Raw genomic sequence first — 21,125 nt, forward strand, 5'->3', positions numbered from 1 at the left:
CTAAAACCATCGTTGTTGTCAGCTGTACAACAAAACCAATTTTCTGGAAATGCGACGGAAGATCCTAATCTTCATTTGTCAGTGTTCTTGCAATACGCAGACACTGTAAAAGCAAATGGTGTCAGCTCAGAAGCTATCCGACTGCGCCTTTTTCCTTTTTCACTGAGGGATAGAGCTAGAGCTTGGCTCCAGTCTTTACCCGCAAATTCTATCACGACCTAGAATGAACTTAAGAAAGTCTTCCTGGAACATTATTTTCCACCTAGTAAGACCGCCATGCTAAGAGCCCAGATCAATGGGTTTAGACAAAAAGACAACGAGTCTTTATTCGAAGCGTGGGAGAGATACAAGGACATGCTTAGACTTTGTCCACATCATGGTTTAGAACAATGCTTAATTATCCATACCTTCTACAATGGTCTCCTCTACAATACGAGACTTATAATTGATGCCGCCGCAGGTGGCGCACTGATGGGTAAAGAATATGCGGATGCCTATGCACTTATCGAAAGTATGGCTCAAAACCATTATCAATGGGGAAGCAAGAGAGCTCAGTCAGAGAAAAATTCTGGAGAGAAATCTTCAATGAAAAGTGGGATGTACGAGATAAGTAGCCTCGACCGCGTTAACGCCAAATTCGATGCCCTAACTCAGAAGATTGAAAACCTCATTGTAGCACCTGTAGCTGCCGTGGCTGCTGTTTCCCCAAATTGCGAAATATGCGGGATGTCTGGACATGCTGCCCCCGAGTGCCATCTTTTGGCAGGAGTTTCCCCCGAACCAGTAAACTATGCTCAAGGAAACCCCTATTCAAACACGTATAACCCAAGATGGAAGGATCACCCTAATTTCTCGTACAAGAACAATAATGCTTTGTACGCACCTGGTCAAGTGTAACACCCCTCTAATAACCCGCGGCAAATAAACAATTATTAAATCAGAGTAACATGTAGAGAGGCATCACAATTGCATAAGTAATAAAACACACGTCGGTACATATCATGCATTCACTGAAACAACTGAAATTATAACTCATTAAATAAAATCATGTTTTACACAGCGGAATCAAAAACACAGAGTCAACATTCATCATTAATGTATCCGACTCAATCAACAAAACCAGTTAGAGTCATAATCAACTCAAAACAAACGTGTTCCCAGTGTTACATCTACTAGAGCATGACACTGACACTATAACTAAAAACCGACTTATGAGCTAGTCCTCACCAAGTCGCGCCGCTATCCTCAATCTGAAAATGACAACAAGTAAGGGTGAGTCTCATCACAGTTAACCAATGTTATCGCATCATAAATAATAACATATCATAGTTATATCATTCACCCAATTGTTTCATACTCAGACAAATCAATCGTTCATACATCCACAGATAAACAAACAGTCAACATGTAACATCTATCATCATGCTATAAACAAATCATGCACATGTATGAAACTAACATTATGCATGTGGTACCAATCATCACCAGTGGAAATCATCCACCGACCGATCTATCATCATCCAGATACGGCCCTGCCAGCACAAATTCCACACGATGGGAATTCTTCCCCTCGCTGAATCCTCTCATCATATAGGATTCAGCCCATGTTTATGAATGCATGCAACATATATATAACATACTTTCATCATTACCATTCTATGAGTAGCATCATCTATACTCATTTCATCATCATCATCATCAATACTAAGCATGTTCATATATACATTGACATCATTCAATACAATCAATCATCAGTAAACCATAGCATCACATCACAAGGTTTACACGATCTCAAACAGCATACAAACAGGCCTACAAATCGGAAGTTACACATCATTGAACTTTCCAGAAAATCACAAAACAGAAATTTCACATACAGGAAGCCATACGCGTATCATAGGGCCCATACGCGTCCATACGCGTATCCCTTGCCTCATACGCGTATCCCTTGCCTCATACGCGTATCATACGCATCTCAACAGAACCAAATTTTGCCTACAATCAACCTTATACGCGTATCAGTATAGCCATACGCGTATCACCAGAATAATTTTCCTCTTTCCAAATTCCCATACGCGTATGAGCATCCTCATACGCTCTCATACGCAAAACACCAGTACGTGGTATTTGGGACAGGGCAACTGCGTATCATACGTGTATAGCCCATTGGGAGTGTCCCCCATACGCGTATGACCTCATCCCATACGCGTATGGCACTGTTTCATACGCGAAACACCATAAAATGCCCAGAACCTGCAGAATTCGTAACAGTCCAAAACCCATTCGTTTTTACTCATACCAGTCCACGATTTTGAGTCTAAAAACCAGAAAAATCACATCTAAACAGCATACGAATTCGTCCATAACCATAGTATATGATCCCATAATCAATTTCATTCATCATACTCTAAATCTATCAGTTATTAGGGATTAACAGTCCAAATTCAATGATGAACACAGATGAAAATTCAGAATATAGAATCAATGGATCCAATCATACTCCTAATCCATACTATCACCCATAATACGATAAAAGAGATTAAACGGAGATTCTCCCCTTACCTCAGATAAAAGTCTTGGTTCTTGGTCTCTCCCTCTACGGTTCTCCTTCACGTTCCTTGTTCCCAATTCTGTTCTTTCATGTTCTTTCTTTCTTTCCCAATTCCCAATTCTGATTATTTTATGAAAAATAATATTAAATGAGTAAGGGCTTTACTACACCACACCCCCTCTTCTTACTAATCTCTCACATGGCCCAAATGCCATCAACCATTATTTCTATTATCTCCACAAAATTCTTAATAATTCAAATTATTAATTAAATATCCAATTTAAATTAATAATAAAATTATACGGGTGTTACAACTCTCCCCCACTAAAAGAGTTTTCATCCTCGAAAACATACCTTAGGTAAAGAGCTCTGGATAAGAATCCTTCATCTGACTCTCTAGCTCCCAGGTAACATTTCCCTCAGCAGGTCCTCCCCAAGCCACTCTGACCAAAGCTATTTCCTTGCCACGCAATTGCTTCAGCCTTCGATCCTCAATCCTCACAGGTAAAGTCTCAACCGTCAAGTTATCTTTTACCTGTATATCATCTACTTGGATCACATGGGACGGATCTGAAATGTATTTCCTCAACTGAGACACATGAAATACATCATGCAAATTTGTAAGCATCGGCAGTAAAGCGATACGATAAGCCACTTCTCCCACTCTTTCAGAAATTTGGAATGGTCCGATAAAACGCGGAGTCAACTTCTTCGACTTCAATGCTCGACCAATCCCTGTCATAGGAGTAACTCTCATAAACACATGATCTCCCTCTTGAAACTCGAGTGTTTTCCTCCTCTGGTCATGATAACTCTTCTGACGACTCTGAGAAGCTTTCATCTTCTCTTGAATCATTTTAATCTTCTCTGTAGTCTGTTGTACAATTTCTGGACCAATCACAACACTCTCACCAGATTCGTACCAACACAACGGCGTCCTACATCTCCTACCATACAAAGCCTCAAACGGAGCCATACCGATACTCGAATGATAACTGTTGTTGTAGGTAAACTCAATTAAAGGCAGATAACTATCCCAAGTACCTCCTTTTTCTAACACACAAGCACGCAACAAATCCTCTAACGACTGAATCGTCCTCTCAGTCTGTCCATCAGTCTGCGGATGATAAGCAGAACTCAATCTTAGCTTAGTACCCAAAGCTTTCTGCAAACCTTCCCAGAACTTAGATGTAAACCTCGGATCTCTGTCTGACACGATACTTGAAGGAATACCATGTAGACTAACTATTTTCTCAATATACAACTAAGCTAGTTTCTCCAATGGATAATCCATTCTCACCGGTATAAAATGAGCAGACTTCGTCAACCTGTCTACCACGACCCAAATAGCTTCACAATTTCTGACAGTTCTCGGCAAGCCCGAAACAAAATCCATTGATATGCTATCCCACTTCCACTCAGGAATAAACATCGGTTGCATAAACCCAGACGGTTTGTGATGCTCGATCTTTGACTTCTGGCAAGTCAAACAAGAGTACACAAACTCAACAATCTCCTTCTTCATTCCAGGCCACCAAAACAACTTTTTCAAATCATGATACATCTTAGTAGCACCAGGATGAATACTCAACCCACTACGGTGTCCTTCTTCCAAAATACGTTTTCAGAGTTCATCAACGTCAGGAACACAAACTCTGTCACCAAACTTCAGTATACCATTCTCATCCACTCTGAATTCACCACTCTTGCCTTGATTAACCAAGGTCAACTTATCAATCAATTCAACATCAGCTTTCTGACCTTCTCTGATTTCTTCAAGAATACCACTAGTCAGCTTCAGCATACCCAATTTGACACTAGTAGGAGTACCTTCACATACTAAACTCAAGTCTCTGAATTGTTCAATCAAATCCAATTCCTTCACCATTAGCATAGACATATGCAAGGTCTTCCTACTCAAAGCATCAGCAACAACGTTTGCCTTACCCGGATGGTAATTCAAACCAAAATCACAATCTTTCAGAAATTCTAACCACCTCCTCTGTCTCATATTCAGCTCTTTCTGATCAAAGAGATATTTCAAGCTCTTATGATCACTGAACACCTCGAATCTCGAACCACACAAACAGTGTCGCCACAACTTCAAAACAAAAACCACAGCTGCCAACTCCAAATCATGAGTCGGATAATTCCTCTCATGCACTTTGAGTTGTCTCGACGCATAAGCGACCACTTGTTGATTCTGCATTAATACACCACCTAAACCCATCAGTGATGCGTCACAATAAACCACAAATGATTCTGTCGGATTTGGCAAAATCAAAATAGGAGCACTAGTCAATCTCCTCTTAAGCTCTTGGAATCCTTCTTCACACTTTGCATCCCAAATAAAGGCTTGTCCCTTCCTGGTTAGTTTAGTTAACGGCAATGCTAACCTTGAAAATCCCTCAATGAATTTTCTGTAGTAACCTGCAAGGCCAAGAAAACTACGAATCTCAGATACTGACTTCGGAGCTTCCCACTAAGACACAGCTTCTATCTTTGTAGGGTCCACAGCAATACCATCCTTAGAAATCACATGTCCAAGGAAACTGGCTTCTTCTAACCAAAATTCACACTTCGACAGTTTGGCAAAAAGTCGCTTCTCTTTCAACAATTCTAACACAGTTCTGAGATGCTCTGCATGTTCCTCCTCATTCTTAGAATATATCAGGATATCATCTATAAACACCACCACAAACTTATCGAGATAAGGATGGAAGATCCTGTTCATATATTCCATAAAAACACCGGGTGCATTAGTAACCCCAAACGACATTACAGAATACTCATAATGTCCATACCTCGTTCTAAAAGCAGTCTTCTGAATATCGTCATCTTTCACACGTATCTGATGATACCCAGACCTCAGATCAATCTTACTAAATACACGTGCTCCAACCAATTGATCCATCAAATCATCAATCCTCTGCAATGGATACCGATTCTTGATAGTGACCTTGTTCAATTGTCTGTAATCTACACACAGCCTCATTGAACCCTCTTTCTTCTTTACCAGTAACACAGGCGCACCCCACGGCGAAACACTAGGACGAATAAATTTCTTCTCGAGCAATTCCTCTAATTGTTTCTTCAATTCAGCCAATTCAGACGGTGACATACGGTACGGTGCCATCGACACTGGACTAGTTCCCGGAATCAAATCAATAGAAAACTCCACTTCTCTTTCCGGTGGCAATTCATTCACATCTTCTGGAAAGACTTATGGAAACTCACACACCACAGGCAATTCGCCACTCGCCACTTTCTCCTTCACATTCATCAATGCAAATAACATAAACACTGTTGCACCATCTCCGATAGCCTCATTCACTTGTCTAGTTGTCATTTCCAAATCACCATTACTAACCTCTTCAGGAAAAATTACCGTCTTCGTAAAACAGTTGATATGAACATGGTTGAACTCCAACCAGTTCATTCCCAGGATTACATCGAGTTGTTTCAACGGAAGGCACACTAAGTCCATCCCAAATTCTCTACCAAAAATGTCAACCGGACAATTCAAGCATGCAGACGAAGTAGTTACTGAACCCTACGCAGGAGTGTCAATAACCATACTTCCATTTATATCAGATATCTCTAGATTCAACCTCATAGCACAATCCAAGGAAATAAAAGAATGAGTTGCTCCAGTATCAATAATTGCAACTAATGGGGTGCCATGAATGAAACACGTACCTTTAATCAACTTGTCCTCTGGAGTAGTCTCTGATCCGATTAAAGCAAAAACCTTTCCTCCTGATTGGTTCTTCTTTGGCTTAGGACAATTAGGACTGATGTGACCTTCTTCTCCACAGTTGTAACAAGTCACAACCCTCTTCTTGCAGTCAGCAGCAATATGACCCACTTGGTCACACTTGTAACACTTCTTCTGATCAACCTTGCACTCATTCCTACGATGTCCCATCTCACCACAATTGTAACACCTGATACGAGCACTGGAATCTCCCCCACTGGGTTTCTTCCAATCAACAGGTTTACCTCTACCATATGGCTTACCTCTATCCATAGGCTTCTTACCCTTTCTGTCAACCAACTCGCGAGAGTGAGATGACCTCAGCTTGATGTTATCTTCCTCAAAAATCCTGCTAAAATCTACCAGATCAACAAACCTCCGGATTCTCTGGTACCTGATACCCTGCTTGATCTCATCACGAAGACCATTCTCAAATTTGACACATTTCGAGAACAGACTAGCTTCGTCATCATTGTAGTGCACATAGTACCTTGCCAGTTCCACAAACTTGGCAGCATACTCTAGTACTGACATATTGCCTTGAACCAGTGCCAGAAATTCAACTTCCTTTCTTCCCCTGACATCTTCAGGAAAATACCTCCTCAGAAATTCCCTCCTGAATACAGTCCAGGTAATTGCTGTACCACCAACATCCAGCTCAGCTCTGGTTGACATCCACCAGTCATCAGCTTCTTCAGATAACATGTGAGTGCCATATCTCACCTTGAGATCCTCAGCACAGTCAATGACTCTGAAAATCCTCTCGATCTCCTTAAGCCATTTCTGAGCACCCTCGGGATCATGCGTGCCCTTGAACAATGGAGGATTGTTCCTCTGGAAACTGTTCAATTGCCTGTCAGCACCAATCGCACCTCCATTGGCATTCCCTCCTAGCACACCAGCAATCATGCCCAGAGCCTCAGCAATAGCATCTTCGTTTCTTCCTCCTCTTCCAGCCATTGTTCTGCTTAACCCAAACAACCTAATCAGAACAAAGGTATCGACAAATAGCTCGTATTAGTCGACTACACAGAAGGACTGACACTAAGACTCTGGTCACAATGACCGACTATGCTCTGATACCACTATTGTAACACCCCTCTAATAACCCGCGGCAAATAAACAATTATTAAATCAGAGTAAAATGTAGAGAGGCATCACAATTGCATAAGTAATAAAACACACGTTGGTACATATCATGCATTCACTGAAACAACTGAAATTATAACTCATTAAATAAAATCATGTTTTACACAGCGGAATCAAAAACACAGAGTCAACATTCATCATTAATGTATCCGACTCAACCAACAAAACCAATTAGAGTCATAATCAACTCAAAACAAACGTGTTCCCAGTGTTACATCTACCAGAGCATGACACCGACACTATAACTAAAAACCGACTTATGAGCTAGTCCTCACCAGGTCGCGCCGCTATCCTCAATCTGAAAATGACAACAAATAAGGGTGAGTCTCATCACAGTTAACCAATGTTATCGCATCATAAATAATAACATATCATAGTTATATCATTCACCCAATTGTTTCATACTCAGACAAATCAATCATTCATACATCCACAGATAAACAAACAGTCAACATGTAACATCTATCATCATGCTATAAAAAAATCATGCACATGTATGAAACTGACACTATGCATGTGGTACCAATCATCACCAGTGGAAATCATCCACCGACCGATCTATCATCATCCAGATACGGCCCTGCCAGCACAAATTCCACACGATGGGAATTCTGCCCCTCGCTGAATTCTCTCATCATATAGGATTTAGCCCATGTTTATGAATGCATGCAACATATATATAACATACTTTCATCATTACCATTCTATGAGTAGCATCATCTATACTCATTTCATCATCATCATCTTCATCATCATCAATACTAAGCATGTTCATATATACATTGACATCATTCAATACAATCAATCATCAGTAAACCATAGCATCACATCACAAGGTTTACACGATCTCAAACAGCATACAAACAGGCCTACAAATCGGAAGTTACACATCATCGAACTTTCCAGAAAATCACAAAACAGAAATTTCACATACAGGAAGCCATACGCGTATCATAGGGCCCATACGCGTCCATACGTGTATCCCTTGCCTCATACGCGTATCATACGCATCTCAATAGAACCAAATTTTGCCTACAATCAACCTCATACGCGTATCAGTATAGCCATACGCGTATCACCAGAATAATTTTCCTCTTTCCAAATTCCCATACGCGTATGAGCATCCTCATACGCTCTCATACGCAAAACACCAGTACGTGGTATTTGGGACAGGGCAATTGCGTATTGTCGCACGCTCGCGAAAAATGAACAGAGTCGCCACCAATATATTGATCCCATAAGGGAAAGGAATATCAGAAAACCTAACAAAGGAAGGAACAAGGTCTTGCGACCAGAGAATCAAGGTACGGGAGTCGGTTACGCAAGGGGAAGGTATTAGCACCCCTCGCGCCCATCGTACTCGATGGTATCCACCTATGTTTGTTTCTATCTAAAGGGTGTATCTATGTCTATGTCTATATGTGAATGAATGCACAATGTAGGGAAAATAAAGAATTATACTCGCACGGGCCCTACCCCGCTGCCTACGTATCCTTTTCAGGAATCAGAGTTACCGTAGCTCGGCTCCATAGTTTCTGTTTGTTTTTGTGTTTTTTAGTTGGGCGGCGTTAACGCTCGCGCTCTTGCATAAGGGATCGCCTAGGATGCAATGGAGCGGAGATAACGGTGCCCTTAGGCAAAAGAAATGATTGGTTTGTGTCTTTTAGGGTAGATGAGTGATGAACAGTTCCCGATACCGGGCCACTCACCACTTTCTCTACTTTGCTTTAGTCTGAACCATTGTTAGGTGTTTTGAGTGTTTTTGGTTGTGTATTTTTAAGGGAATTTACTTCACGATTCGAATCACATAAAATGTATAATGATCGAGAAGCAGATTAGAGAATGAATCCCACTCACTTCCATCCCATTATGTAATGTTTGAGAAACAGATTAGAGAATGAATCTCACTCATTTCTCTCCCATTAGTTAATGTTTGAGAAACAGATTAGGGAATGAATCCCACTCATTTCTCTCCCATTAATTAGTGACCGAGAAACATATTAGGGAATGAATCCCACTCGTTTCTATGCCACTAAGTGATCGAGAAACAGATTAGGGAATTAATCCCACTCATCTCTCTATCGCTTTCTTAATGTGATTCGCATCTTCCTTTTATTAAGCATTTTAAAAGTTGAAAAGAAAAAATAATGCAAACGGGAACTAATCCTAGATTCTAGTCTAAGTTATCTATACAAGTCTAAATCCTATTGTTAACATGGTAAGGAGTTGATTCTAAAAGGAGCATATAAGTGGTATTAACAACATAGGCCGAAAATATGGCCAAAAGCTAAGCAACAAGGTCATATAAAATCATATAGAAATCAACATGTAAATGATACAAAAGCAATTCAAACATTAGTGCAAAATTAAACTAGAAAACTACTATTTTGGTGAGTTTTTTAATAGGAATTAAATGCCAAAATTAAACTAGAGATTCTACTATTTTTTATGAGTTTCTTAATGTGAGAAATGTCCAATCAAAAAAGACTAAAATTGATTCCTAAAAGCGGCCTAGTAATTAACTCTAAAATCTATTTAGCAAAGCATGGTTTTTTATTGTTTTTATTACTAAAAAATGGAAAAGAAAGTCTAACTCTAACTAGAAAAATGTGAGTTCAGGGGTGTAAATTGAAACATGGTTGTGTAGATAGCAATTGGGGCGCAGGCCCAGATAGAGGGGCCCAAAGGGAGTTTTGTTTTGTTCAGAAAAGGGGTGTATGGGCCAAAGTCGGGTGCGGCCAGCAATTCAGTGAAGGCCCAAGTTGAAGTTTCGGTCCATGCTTAGATTTTCATCAATTATTGTTAGTAAACAAAAAGAAAAGTTAAAGAAATGGAGCCTAAAACTAAAACGGTGACGTTCAGGGGAATTAGGGTTATGTTATTTGTTAGTGGCTATTGGACTTCTTCTCTCAGACTCTCATCTCCTCAGATTACTGCGGCCGCCGGAATGCCTACCGGAAATCTCCTCCGGCGGCGCTCTTCCGTTAAATCCGTAATCAACCACCACCTCCGATTCGCCTCTCCTCACTCACCTCTAATCTCAAATTCATTTTCAGAAACCCCACACCAATCGTTCTACATCTAAGCAAATATCTAAGCCCAAAATTGACAAAAATCAAATTGAATGGTGAACGTGAACGCTCTTAACGCAAGAACCGAGGGTTATCGCTCATGAAGCTCCAATCTATACAGTGATAACAAGAATTAAACGAAACGATGCAAAATCAAACAAATACGAGTTCACTGACCTACGGAGTGGAGGCGTAATCCGGTATCTGTTGCTATGGCTTGAAGACGATGATACAGAAGGCTAGAGGGGAAGCAAGAAAGCGCTCCGATTCCAGGTAATTCTTGTTGCTCAAAGTCTCCGGATTCTTCCCCGTCTTCTTCTTCTTTTATCTTCTCTTTTCGATTTGCGCTGTGTACTCGTCTTCTTCTACATCCTTCTTCTTATGCTTTTTCTTTTTGTGAATGCGCGTACCGTAGTGATTGAGAGATGGAGAGTAAGGTGCGATAGATGATGAATGTGCAGAGAGAGTGTTGAAGGTTTAGCTCAACCGTTCAGAGCTTCCATTGATGAAGCTCTGACGGTTATAGGTTCCTGAGCTTAAGTGAGGTGAGGGAGATGAAGGTGATGGTGAAGAGTGAAGAGAGTTTTCTGTTGTGAAGATTGGAGTCTGTTACAGGTGATCGAGTGGTTATGGAGATGGTTCAGAGTTATAGTGAAGAGAAGTGGTGATGAAAAAGTGGAGAGTGAATCGAGAGAGTTTATTGTATAGAGGGAATTTGATTTATATAGAGAGCTGAGTATTCTAATTCAGTTAGGATGAGATTGAAGTTAGTTGGAAGTTTGAGATGCTGAGGAATTGGTTATGAATCAAAGGGTGAAGGTTTTTTTCTTTTATAGAAGTGAAGAGAATGGATTTTGAAGGTTAGTTTGTCACTGACTTTTGTTACTTACAGTTACATGTTAGTTTTTAAAACTGTTAGGAGATGTTAACACAGTTAGGAGGTTAGTTAGTTACAAGGGTGGAAAAGGTTAGTTAGGATTCTGTTTGTGGTTGGTTAGGGAATGGTTGAAATTCTGTTAGAAGTTAGTTTTGATTTGAAAATTCTGTTGGAGGGAGTTGGAAATAGGAAGAAGGTTGTTAGGGGTAGTTAGTTATGGGCTGAGTTAATGTCAACTGTTAGACGTTAGTTCTGTTATGTGCTTTGTGGTGTAGAGAAGCTTGTAGGTAATGTAGTTTGGAAACAGTTTATATGGTGATGGTTTTGACACGGCTGTTGTAGGTTTGAAATTTTATTGAATGATATGGCTTCAAGGTGAAGAGACTGATTTATGTTCAATATGTGTGTGGGGTATGCTTCATGTAGGTTTGCATTGTATGATGTATGTATGGTTTGAAACTGATGTGGCCTTACATGTATGAAATTTTCTTTAGTTTCGTATGATCTTGTGAGAACTTTGGTAGTGATGCTGTAGGGATTTTTTTCTGAACATTGAGCAGGTGTTTTGAACACATGGTTTATGGCTGCCTTGGTTTCTTTGTATGCAGGGCGCGGGTTATAGAATGCTGCAGTTTACCGAGTGCTGGCAGTTTTGATGTATTGGTGGCAGGTACGACAATGCTTGGTAGTTTTGGTTTAGAACTTGTGTGGGTCTGTTCTGATTTATTTGTGGCTGCTTTCTTCTCAATTTTTCTGGTGTAATGCTGTTGCAGTTTGCGTAGGATCCGGTTTTTGTTCTAATTTTCTGTTCTGAACAGGTGCAGGTTCGGACTTGGTTCTATAGTAGAAGGTCGAGAAAGAATACCATTACACGTCTCATTTGCCGGCTCTGAAGCATGATAATTGGACGTACTGAGTCAAAGTGACAAACCATAGAACTTATAGGTTTTGGCAGCATAGGTTTAGGTCTTGAAACATGTTTTCTTTGGTATTTTTCTTTCATGTAGTATGTGAACTTTGTAATGGATTGGATTTGGAACATGAAATGTTTAATGGTTTTTGGTAATGAAATTTGTATGAGATTTTGATATGAACTTGGATATGATGAAGGAATGTATGTACTTGGTTTTGAATGGTTTATTCTATGGCTGTTTATGAATTATGCAGGTGGGGTTTTATTAAACTGGAATAAAATGATGATGTGAAGCCTGTTGAAAATGGTGAGGGTTGTTCACCTTTTGGCCGTGTGGAGAATATCAAAGATAGCCCCTTTTTTGTAATTTTTCCAGTAACACAATTGAATGGATGTAGTATAGACTTTGTGATATCCTTGACCATATTTGTGATAGGTTCCAAATAATGTTTGAATTCTCATTTTCCCTCCATATGCATTATTTGAATTTCGGATCTTTCTTCAATTGCAACTCGAATGGAGAAACCCAATTGGAACGATTCAAAACTCAATCTCACTGTTGACTTTTGACCAAAAGTCAAAGTCTTTGCAAATAGCTTCTCAAGGCCTGAAAACACCATGTCTCATTTTAACATCCATGCTTGAGGCTCAAAACAAATATTTGCCACACAAGTAATTAGGTGAACAACCCAAGGCACGAACCATCATGATGATAATACAAAGAATATGGACCGTAGAATCAGCTGATGAACATTAGCATAAAGAAGTGAACCTCAATCTATGGTTCATGGGCCCTCTGTTTGAAAACAAACCCTCATAGAAGGAGAAACTTTGATTTACATGGAACCTTTATTGAGAAGATAACCCTGACAATGGCTGTCCACCAAATGCTTTAGAACACCAACTTTGTTTCTTGATTTTAGAGATCAGGGAAATAAACCCTAATTCATGGCCAAAGAAAACTTCAATTGAACAAGTCCACCTGAATCCATATGAAACCCTGGTTCCATCTATGACCTCGATCCCCTGCCAAATTTATTGATTAATGATGTATGTTATGTTAAATGACCTAATGGAAGTATGCATATGATTCAAAAGCTATAAGCCAGATAAAAATAAAGGGTAGGACAAATTTGGGGTATGACAGCTGCCCCTATTTAATCGTCTTAAACCTGAAGGTGAGATTGGCGCCAGCCTTTCGAACATTCGAGGTAGAAGAAGATTAAATATCCAAGTGCCGGAAATTTGTCCTAAAGAGAAGGTGGTGTAAATGTTATCTTTATTTTTGTTTTGATATCTGCTGGGGAAAGGGAAGTTTTTTTTGTTTTTCTGGTGGATATATTTACAGTGAGTAATTGGAAGAACGGTGATAGCTTGTAACGTAGCCAAAGTGCCAATACAAGGTTCTCAATGGAAATGATTGTTGTATGAAACTGTGATTTGAAAATACGGGTTCGATGGAATGATAGGATCTACGATCCACAAGAATGAAAAGATGAGGATAAGGTCAACAGACCTACGATCCACAGGAAATGAAAAAGATGAGGATAAGGTCAACGGACCTACGATCCACAAGAATGCAAAGGATGAGGATAAGGTCAACGGACCTACGATCCACAGGAAATGAAAAAGATGAGGATAAGGTCAACGGACCTACGATCCACAAGAATGCAAAGGATGAGGATAAGGTCAACGGACCTACGATCCACATGAAATGAAAAAGATGAGGATAAGGTCAACGGACCTACGATCCACAAGAATGCAAAGGATGAGGATAAGGTCAACGGACCTACGATCCACAAGAAAGAGGATAAGGTCAACGGACCTACGATCCACAAGAATGCAAAGGATGAGGATAAGGTCAACGGACCTACGATCCACAAGAATGAAAAGATGAGGATAAGGTCAACGGACCTACGATCCACAAGGATGCAAAGGATGAGGATAAGGTTAACAGACCTACGATCCACAAGAATGAAAAGATTAGGATAAGGTCAACGGACCTACGATCCACAAGGATGCAAAGGATGAGGATAAGGTCAACGGACCTACGATCCACAGGAAATGAAAAAGATGAGGATAAGGTCAACGGACCTACGATCCACAAGAATGCAAAGGATGAGGATAAACAACGAGGCCGGAGCACGAGAAGATTATTGACAACACTGAGGCTAGGGATTGGGGATTGGTTTTGAAATGGTTTGCCGGGGCGGAAGGCAAAGAATACACAACACGGGGGTTAGATCTAAAAGTTTTCCCGTACGAGGGGGAGGGACCACGGAGACTAGTGACGACTAGACTCGATCAAAAGACATAAACACGAAGATGTTGATGCTTGCGAAGCATAAGAATTCCATTAATCCCTCAGGCCAAAGGCGGGGTGTAACTCTTCAAGAGTGGCAATCGTTCGAATTGCCACACACTAAGTATGGTTATTCAAACGACTGAAAAATGAGATGGGTTGAAAGCCCACCCTCATTCACACTCTAATATGCACGCAGCACACGGGAAATAACCTCAGAGACAGCGAACCTGACGAAGAAATATATTGTATCCGATCCATATTGGAGACAGAAAATAAGGTTTCTTTTTTGGGGATTGAGAAAACCAAGTATCGGCACCGTGGGTGGAGGAGATTTGTAATGGAGTAGCAGATATCAATTGGAGTTTGTAAGGACATTTTATGTGGGGAAGTATCGTCATCTTGATTGATTGTTGATTTGTATTATCTGGCTTATGCTTTGTATGCATGTTTGGATTTTTTTATGGCGTAATGCTCCATTTTGATGGATATGCTACGCTTTTGAGGATGCAATGTTATATGCAGTGAACGCTATATGCAGAGTGCCAAATAAAGGCATTAGTGAGGTAAACACCAGGGAAAATCCCCTTAGTGTTAAGGACCATGTGGAGGTGCCAATAGATATTGGACTTTGATTTGTAATATGCACTTTTCTTTGACTTGAAGAATGATTTTTGACTTCTCACCATGTGCCGCTGCTTGGAGGATTTTCAGCTTGAGGAGATTCCCTCGATTCCCCATGTTGGGGATGAGAAGTCCAGGTAATGAGCCTTGGTTAGGGAGGTAGGACAACTCCTAAGAGAAATAAACTCCTATGCTTGAGGAATGGAACAAACTCTCGGGAGAAATAAACTCCATGCTTGGGGAGAGACCAAGGTTCTAGGAGAAATAAACTCCTATGATTAGGGAGAGGACAATAAAACTCAGAAGATCGTGCCCCAAGTTTCATGACCCATGAAGGAAATTGCCTCAGTGGATCCTTGGAGAGATTTGTTAAATCTCGACGTAACTGCCCCAGATTGGTTGAATTTGAGAGAGATTCCTCGACTTGATTGCCCCAGATATGCCAAATTAGAGAGGTCAAACCTCGATTCAATTGCCCCTGATTAGGTACATCTTACTAGAGTCCTCAAGCTTTCATTGTTTTGAAGTCAAACAAACATGGAAACAACTTTACCACGCTCAACGGAGTCTTCAAACTCTTCCCCTCAAGGTAATCAAAGAATGCATCAACTGTTCATGCTCAACGGATTTTTTTTTGGATAACTTGCCTCTTGATGGTCAACATTTGAGATGATTAGCTTTTCCTCCTCGGAGTTCTCAAGTCTCTTGTATTTTGACATGATCAAGTCACTCACTGATTCTCATCATGATAACTTCCTTGATGTTAAGCGCATATTTTGTATGCAAAAGAATGTTAATTCTAAGAATGATAATTCTAATGCAAAGCCTATGTTAGTCTTGAAGTTATAAAACTTGTTTATGAAATGAGGTTGCGACCTCTTGTGACCGAATCACTAGTTGACACAACCTCGATTTTTGCATATGAAAGATAAAGCAAACGTACGATACCAACATAGATATGAGTCACCCTTCATTGGGAGTCAGTTAAACACTATCTCATCGGAGTGTGTCTTCGAAGCAAACCCTGCTTCAATTAGGACTTTTTAAGGGTTGTAACTTGGTCGGGTTCACGGTTTTAGAAACAAAGGATTTTTAGGCTCAAAATTATTTGGTACCCACCCCCTTCGTGATGTTCTCCGTTCCTATGTTCAGTTAGCTCGACACGAGTGTTCATCCCTCACAAGGAATTTTGAGATGGTTGAAGAATCAATGAGGTTCTTTGGACGTGGCAGTCACTCCCCTTTCATTTTTGGTGCCTGATCACACGACTTTGTTCTTTTGATGAGGATCTTTATTTTGTAATCCTTGTTTTTCGCTTCTGCTTTCCCTAACTTTTGCCCGGACAAATTCTCTTGAATTTTATTTTGGAGTCCAGCGGGATGCCCTAACTTTTGCCTAAGTCACTTATTTCAAGTTTTTGACTTAGCGGGCTCTTTTTTTTTTTAATTCTTCTTTTTTGAACAAGTCTTGTGATGTTGCGTTGCTCTCGATTTGTTTGAAATATTGTGACTGCCTCATTCTCTGATTGATGAGGGATAACCAGTGTGGCATCGTCCTCTTTTGACCTCTTGATGGAATAAGGATAATCATTGCGGTTTTGAAATTCCTCAACCTTTTGAAGGATAACCATTGTTGTATCCTTATGTGCACCTTTTGGTGAGTTTTGAACACTCGATCGAGTTAAATGAACACTACCCTGCCCCAAGGTTAAAATAAGGGTTTTTTATGATTAGAAAAGAAACTCCTACTTCAAGGCTCAAAGGGGTTGACGAGGGTCTATCTCCCTTATATCTCCGGTGTTTGGGGATTTGGAATAATGCTTGTACATCCTCAGTAGGGTTTTATTCAAAAGCACACAATTAGAGATTTTTGCATTTTATTTTTCATCATTCTCCCTCAGCTTTTTGCATAAGCAAGCAATTAGTAAAGTTGGTATCGTAATGCCAAAACATTTTCTGAGTGATAACGAATGGATTACTTCAAGACAAACATAGACAATGTATTATGATTTTCATTCAGAAATTAACAAGTTTTTACATGCTATTGATGCTTAAGCACACAAATGAAAAATTACAATGAGAATGCAGTAAGAAACTAAATGGGTGTCGTTGTTGAGGAGACTTGACTCCGTCTGGACTTGTTGAGCTTAAATAATTTATGCAGTTCCTTCCAAACACTTCAGATTACTTCAAAAGAGAACTCCAACAAAGTCACCCAAGAGTTGTAAACTTTTGCCTTACTTTAGGGATTCGAGCAATGCGAGTGATGCAATGCTCAAGATAAGAGTATGTCTTGCTTATCCCTCGTGCGGGAGCCCCAAGCATAGTTTCTAGAGTAGTAATCGCCATCCTAAATGGAAGTACCTTGCATGGTCATCAAATTGAGGAGATCTACTTGTGGTGAAGAAGATCCAATACTCGAATCTTAACCAATTGAAGTTCCGACAAACAAGGAAACGAATGAGCACAAGGAAATAGAATCACATCAATTTGTTTCTCATATTCTTTTTCTCTCTATTAACAAGCAAGGGCCACTGAGAAAGAAATCATGAGAAAAGGCAACTGAGATATGAAGTAGAACCTTGAGGATGAGAAGCATTATGAAGAACACCCTTGATTACCACTTGGAAGAAGATTCTGACGAAATCACCTAGGAATTTGTAATGCTTTTAGGGATTCGAGCAATGCAAATGGCGCAATGCTCAAGATAAGAATACGTCTTGCTTATCCCTCGATCGGGAGCCCCAAGCATAGTTGCTAGAATAGTAATTGCCATCATAAGTGGAAAGGATCTTGTATGGTCATTAAGCTCAGAAAAGCTATTTGCTGTAAGGAGAGCTCAAACATCAACTGAAACACCAACCTCCACGGATACAACTGAGCACAAGAACCTTGAGAATGAGAGATGCTTCTACAAAACAATCTTGATTATTTCTTGGAAAGATTCTGACAGAGTTGCTCGAGAATTTGTGGTGTTTTCATTATTATCATACCAACGAGTTCAAACAAGGAAGTGGCCTTCTACAAAATAGGAAATACTTGAAATGAGAATACGAAAATGAAATGATGATTGCCATAGTTGAGGAGACTTGACTCCTTCTGGGCTTATTTTTTTTTTTGGTGATACTTTATGGAATACGGACATTCACTTGTGCATGAACTCTCCGTTTTATGTGCAGATCATTTGGGGTGAATGATATTGCTTTGGAGTCAATGAGATCTTGGACTTTATGTTTCAAAACATTACAATCCTCAGTTGAATGTCCAGATGTCCCAGAATGGTACTCACACTTTGCATTTAAGTCATATCCTTGAGGAATCGGTGTTGGAGGGGGCTTAAACTCTCTTAGTTGGACCAAAGAATCCTTGAGTAAATGAGAAAGCAATTGACTATAGGTCATAGGAATTGGGTCAATTCTTCTTGGTGGTCTCCTTGGCATTTGTGGACCCTGTTGTTGGTGACGATACACAATCTGTTCAGGTGTCTTCCCTTTTTGATTTGGTTGTGAAACAATCGGAGACTGATAAGGTGGAAGATCTGGAATCCAAGACGGTGCCTTGTGGTTCTGATTTGAAGTAGATCCGACATAGAAGTATGAATCAACCTTTTCTTCCACCACATATGGAACCCTATTTCCTTGAACAATCATACCTTCGGGGGTGAACAAAATCACTTTTGAATCAATGAGATCTTGAATTTGATGTTTCAGCGCCCTACAATTTTCAATACCATGGCCAGGTGCCCCAGAATGGAACTCGCATCGAGCATTGGCATCAAAATTGGGGGGAAGCTTTTCAAGCATGGAAAAATCGCGTAGCTCAACCAATTGAAGTTCCAGCAAGCGAGGAAGCAACTGAGCATAAGACATCGGGATAGGATTGAGAACTCTCTGAGGCATCTTAGGCTTTTTTCCACACATTTGGCCCCCTTGATTCATCTTAGGGACATGAACAGGTTGACGTGGAGGTGATGGTGTTTGAAGTTGAGGGAGATCTCCCTGAGGCATCCCATGAGTGGAAAGAGATCCTATTGAAGAGGAAGAGTCAACAACTTATGTTGCAGCAGCAGGAACAACATTACCTTCCTTCCTTAATACCGTCTTCAGAACTTCCATGACCAAGCTCAATTGAGTCTTCAACTGACTATTCTCCTCTTTTAGTGCATCCTGATTATGGACCAAGTCTTGCATCTCCAACATAATATGACCCATTTGTTCCTTCATCTCATCCATTTCCTCACGGAGTTGTTCCATAGTTGATCTTGGAGTTGTGGCGGTGAGAAGTCAAATCTGTTGTTGATCTTGGAATCTGAATAGAAATGGTCCCATAAGTCTTTGAAAGAACCATGAAATGCATGATAGTATGAATGCATGTTTCATTTATGAGAAATCCTAAAGTCTTTTCTCACACTTTCATTCTTCTTTTTGGAATTAAAGCTTCTTTTTTTTGTATAAAATCTCTTTTCTTTTCTTTTTTGCTTTTCTATTTCCTTTTCTTTTACATATCTTTTCTTTTCTTTTCTTTTCTCTTTTTTTTTTCTTTTTTTTGGAAATAGACTTTAGGATCTTTCATAAATGGAGTGGACAAAGCAATGATGTTATGCAATGCAAAAGCATGGGATCAACGGTCCATATAATCTTAGTAACCACTGTACAATCCTCTGAATAACTGATATAGGTCAAATGTCACAGGATCAAAGGTCCGACACCTTTTTGAATACCAGGAAAACCAATAGTCACCAATAGAACAGAATAGTCACCAACGGTACCTGTCATGTATATCCCACCCCACTCACAGGTGAATCTAGGTCAAGGTAGGTCAATGGCTTCCAGCGTTATCAGTTCTCCTGAAACACCATCATTGTCGCAAATACATGCCAACAACGGTATCTCATTTGAACCTCGACTGGTCGTGGGTCTCATGATCGCAATCAACAGAACCTGACATTCTGTTGGCGTCATGACTATCCACTCTATCCTAGGTATCCTATGTGTCAACTCTGGCCTGGGTATTGGGCCTTTTACCTCATAGAACATCCCCACCCAACCTGCAAAACAAAACAGAAAAATATGTGGCCCCCACGGGGACCCATAATATAGTCCAGATGCATGCGGAAAGTAAACATGATATGCATACAGGAAATAGACATGATATGCAAACATATATACAAAATGTAAACACATAAACGAATAAATAAACACCCAATAAAAGAAACAAACAAAGGCTAGGATCGACTTGCTTAGGTAATCCCCAGCAGAGTCGCCAGCTGTCGCACGCTCGTGAAAAATGAACAGAGTCGCCACCAATATATTGATCCCATAAGGGAAAGGAATATCAGAAAACCTAACAAAGGAAGGAACAAGGTCTTGCGACCAGAGAATCAAGGTACGGGAGTCGGTTACGCAAGGGGAAGGTATTAGCACCCCTCGCGCCCATCGTACTCGATGGTATCCACCTATGTTTGTTTCTATCTAAAGGGTGTATCTATGTCTATGTCTATATGTGAATGAATGCAGAATGTAGGGAAAATAAAGAATTATACTCGCACGGGCCCTACCCCGCTGCCTACGTATCCTTTTCAGGAATCAGAGTTACCGTAGCTCGGCTCCATAGTTTCTGTTTGTTTTTGTGTTTTTTAGTTGGGCGGCATTAACGCTCGCGCTCTTGCATAAGGGATCTCCTAGGATGCAATGGAGCGGAGATAACGGTGCCCTTAGGCAAAAGAAATGATTGGTTTGTGTCTTTTAGGGTAGATGAGTGATGAACAGTTCCCAATACCGGGCCACTCACCACTTTCTCTACTTTGCTTTAGTCTGAACCATTGTTAGGTGTTTTGAGTGTTTTTGGTTGTGTATTTTTAAGGGAATTTACTTCACGATTCG

The 21,125-nt window shown here is 40.2% G+C and overlaps 1 non-coding gene across 1 annotated transcript; it reads right to left on the reverse strand.

The window, feature by feature from the left end:
* Positions 1-276: 276 nt before the first annotated feature.
* Positions 277-383, reverse strand: LOC131641806 (small nucleolar RNA R71). Its single transcript, XR_009295638.1, has one exon. It is a non-coding gene; the product is annotated as a small nucleolar RNA R71 (small nucleolar RNA).
* Positions 384-21,125: the final 20,742 nt, after the last annotated feature.

Source organism: Vicia villosa, unplaced genomic scaffold (assembly GCF_029867415.1).
Source record: "Vicia villosa cultivar HV-30 ecotype Madison, WI unplaced genomic scaffold, Vvil1.0 ctg.004105F_1_1, whole genome shotgun sequence".
NCBI lineage: Eukaryota > Viridiplantae > Streptophyta > Magnoliopsida > Fabales > Fabaceae > Vicia > Vicia villosa.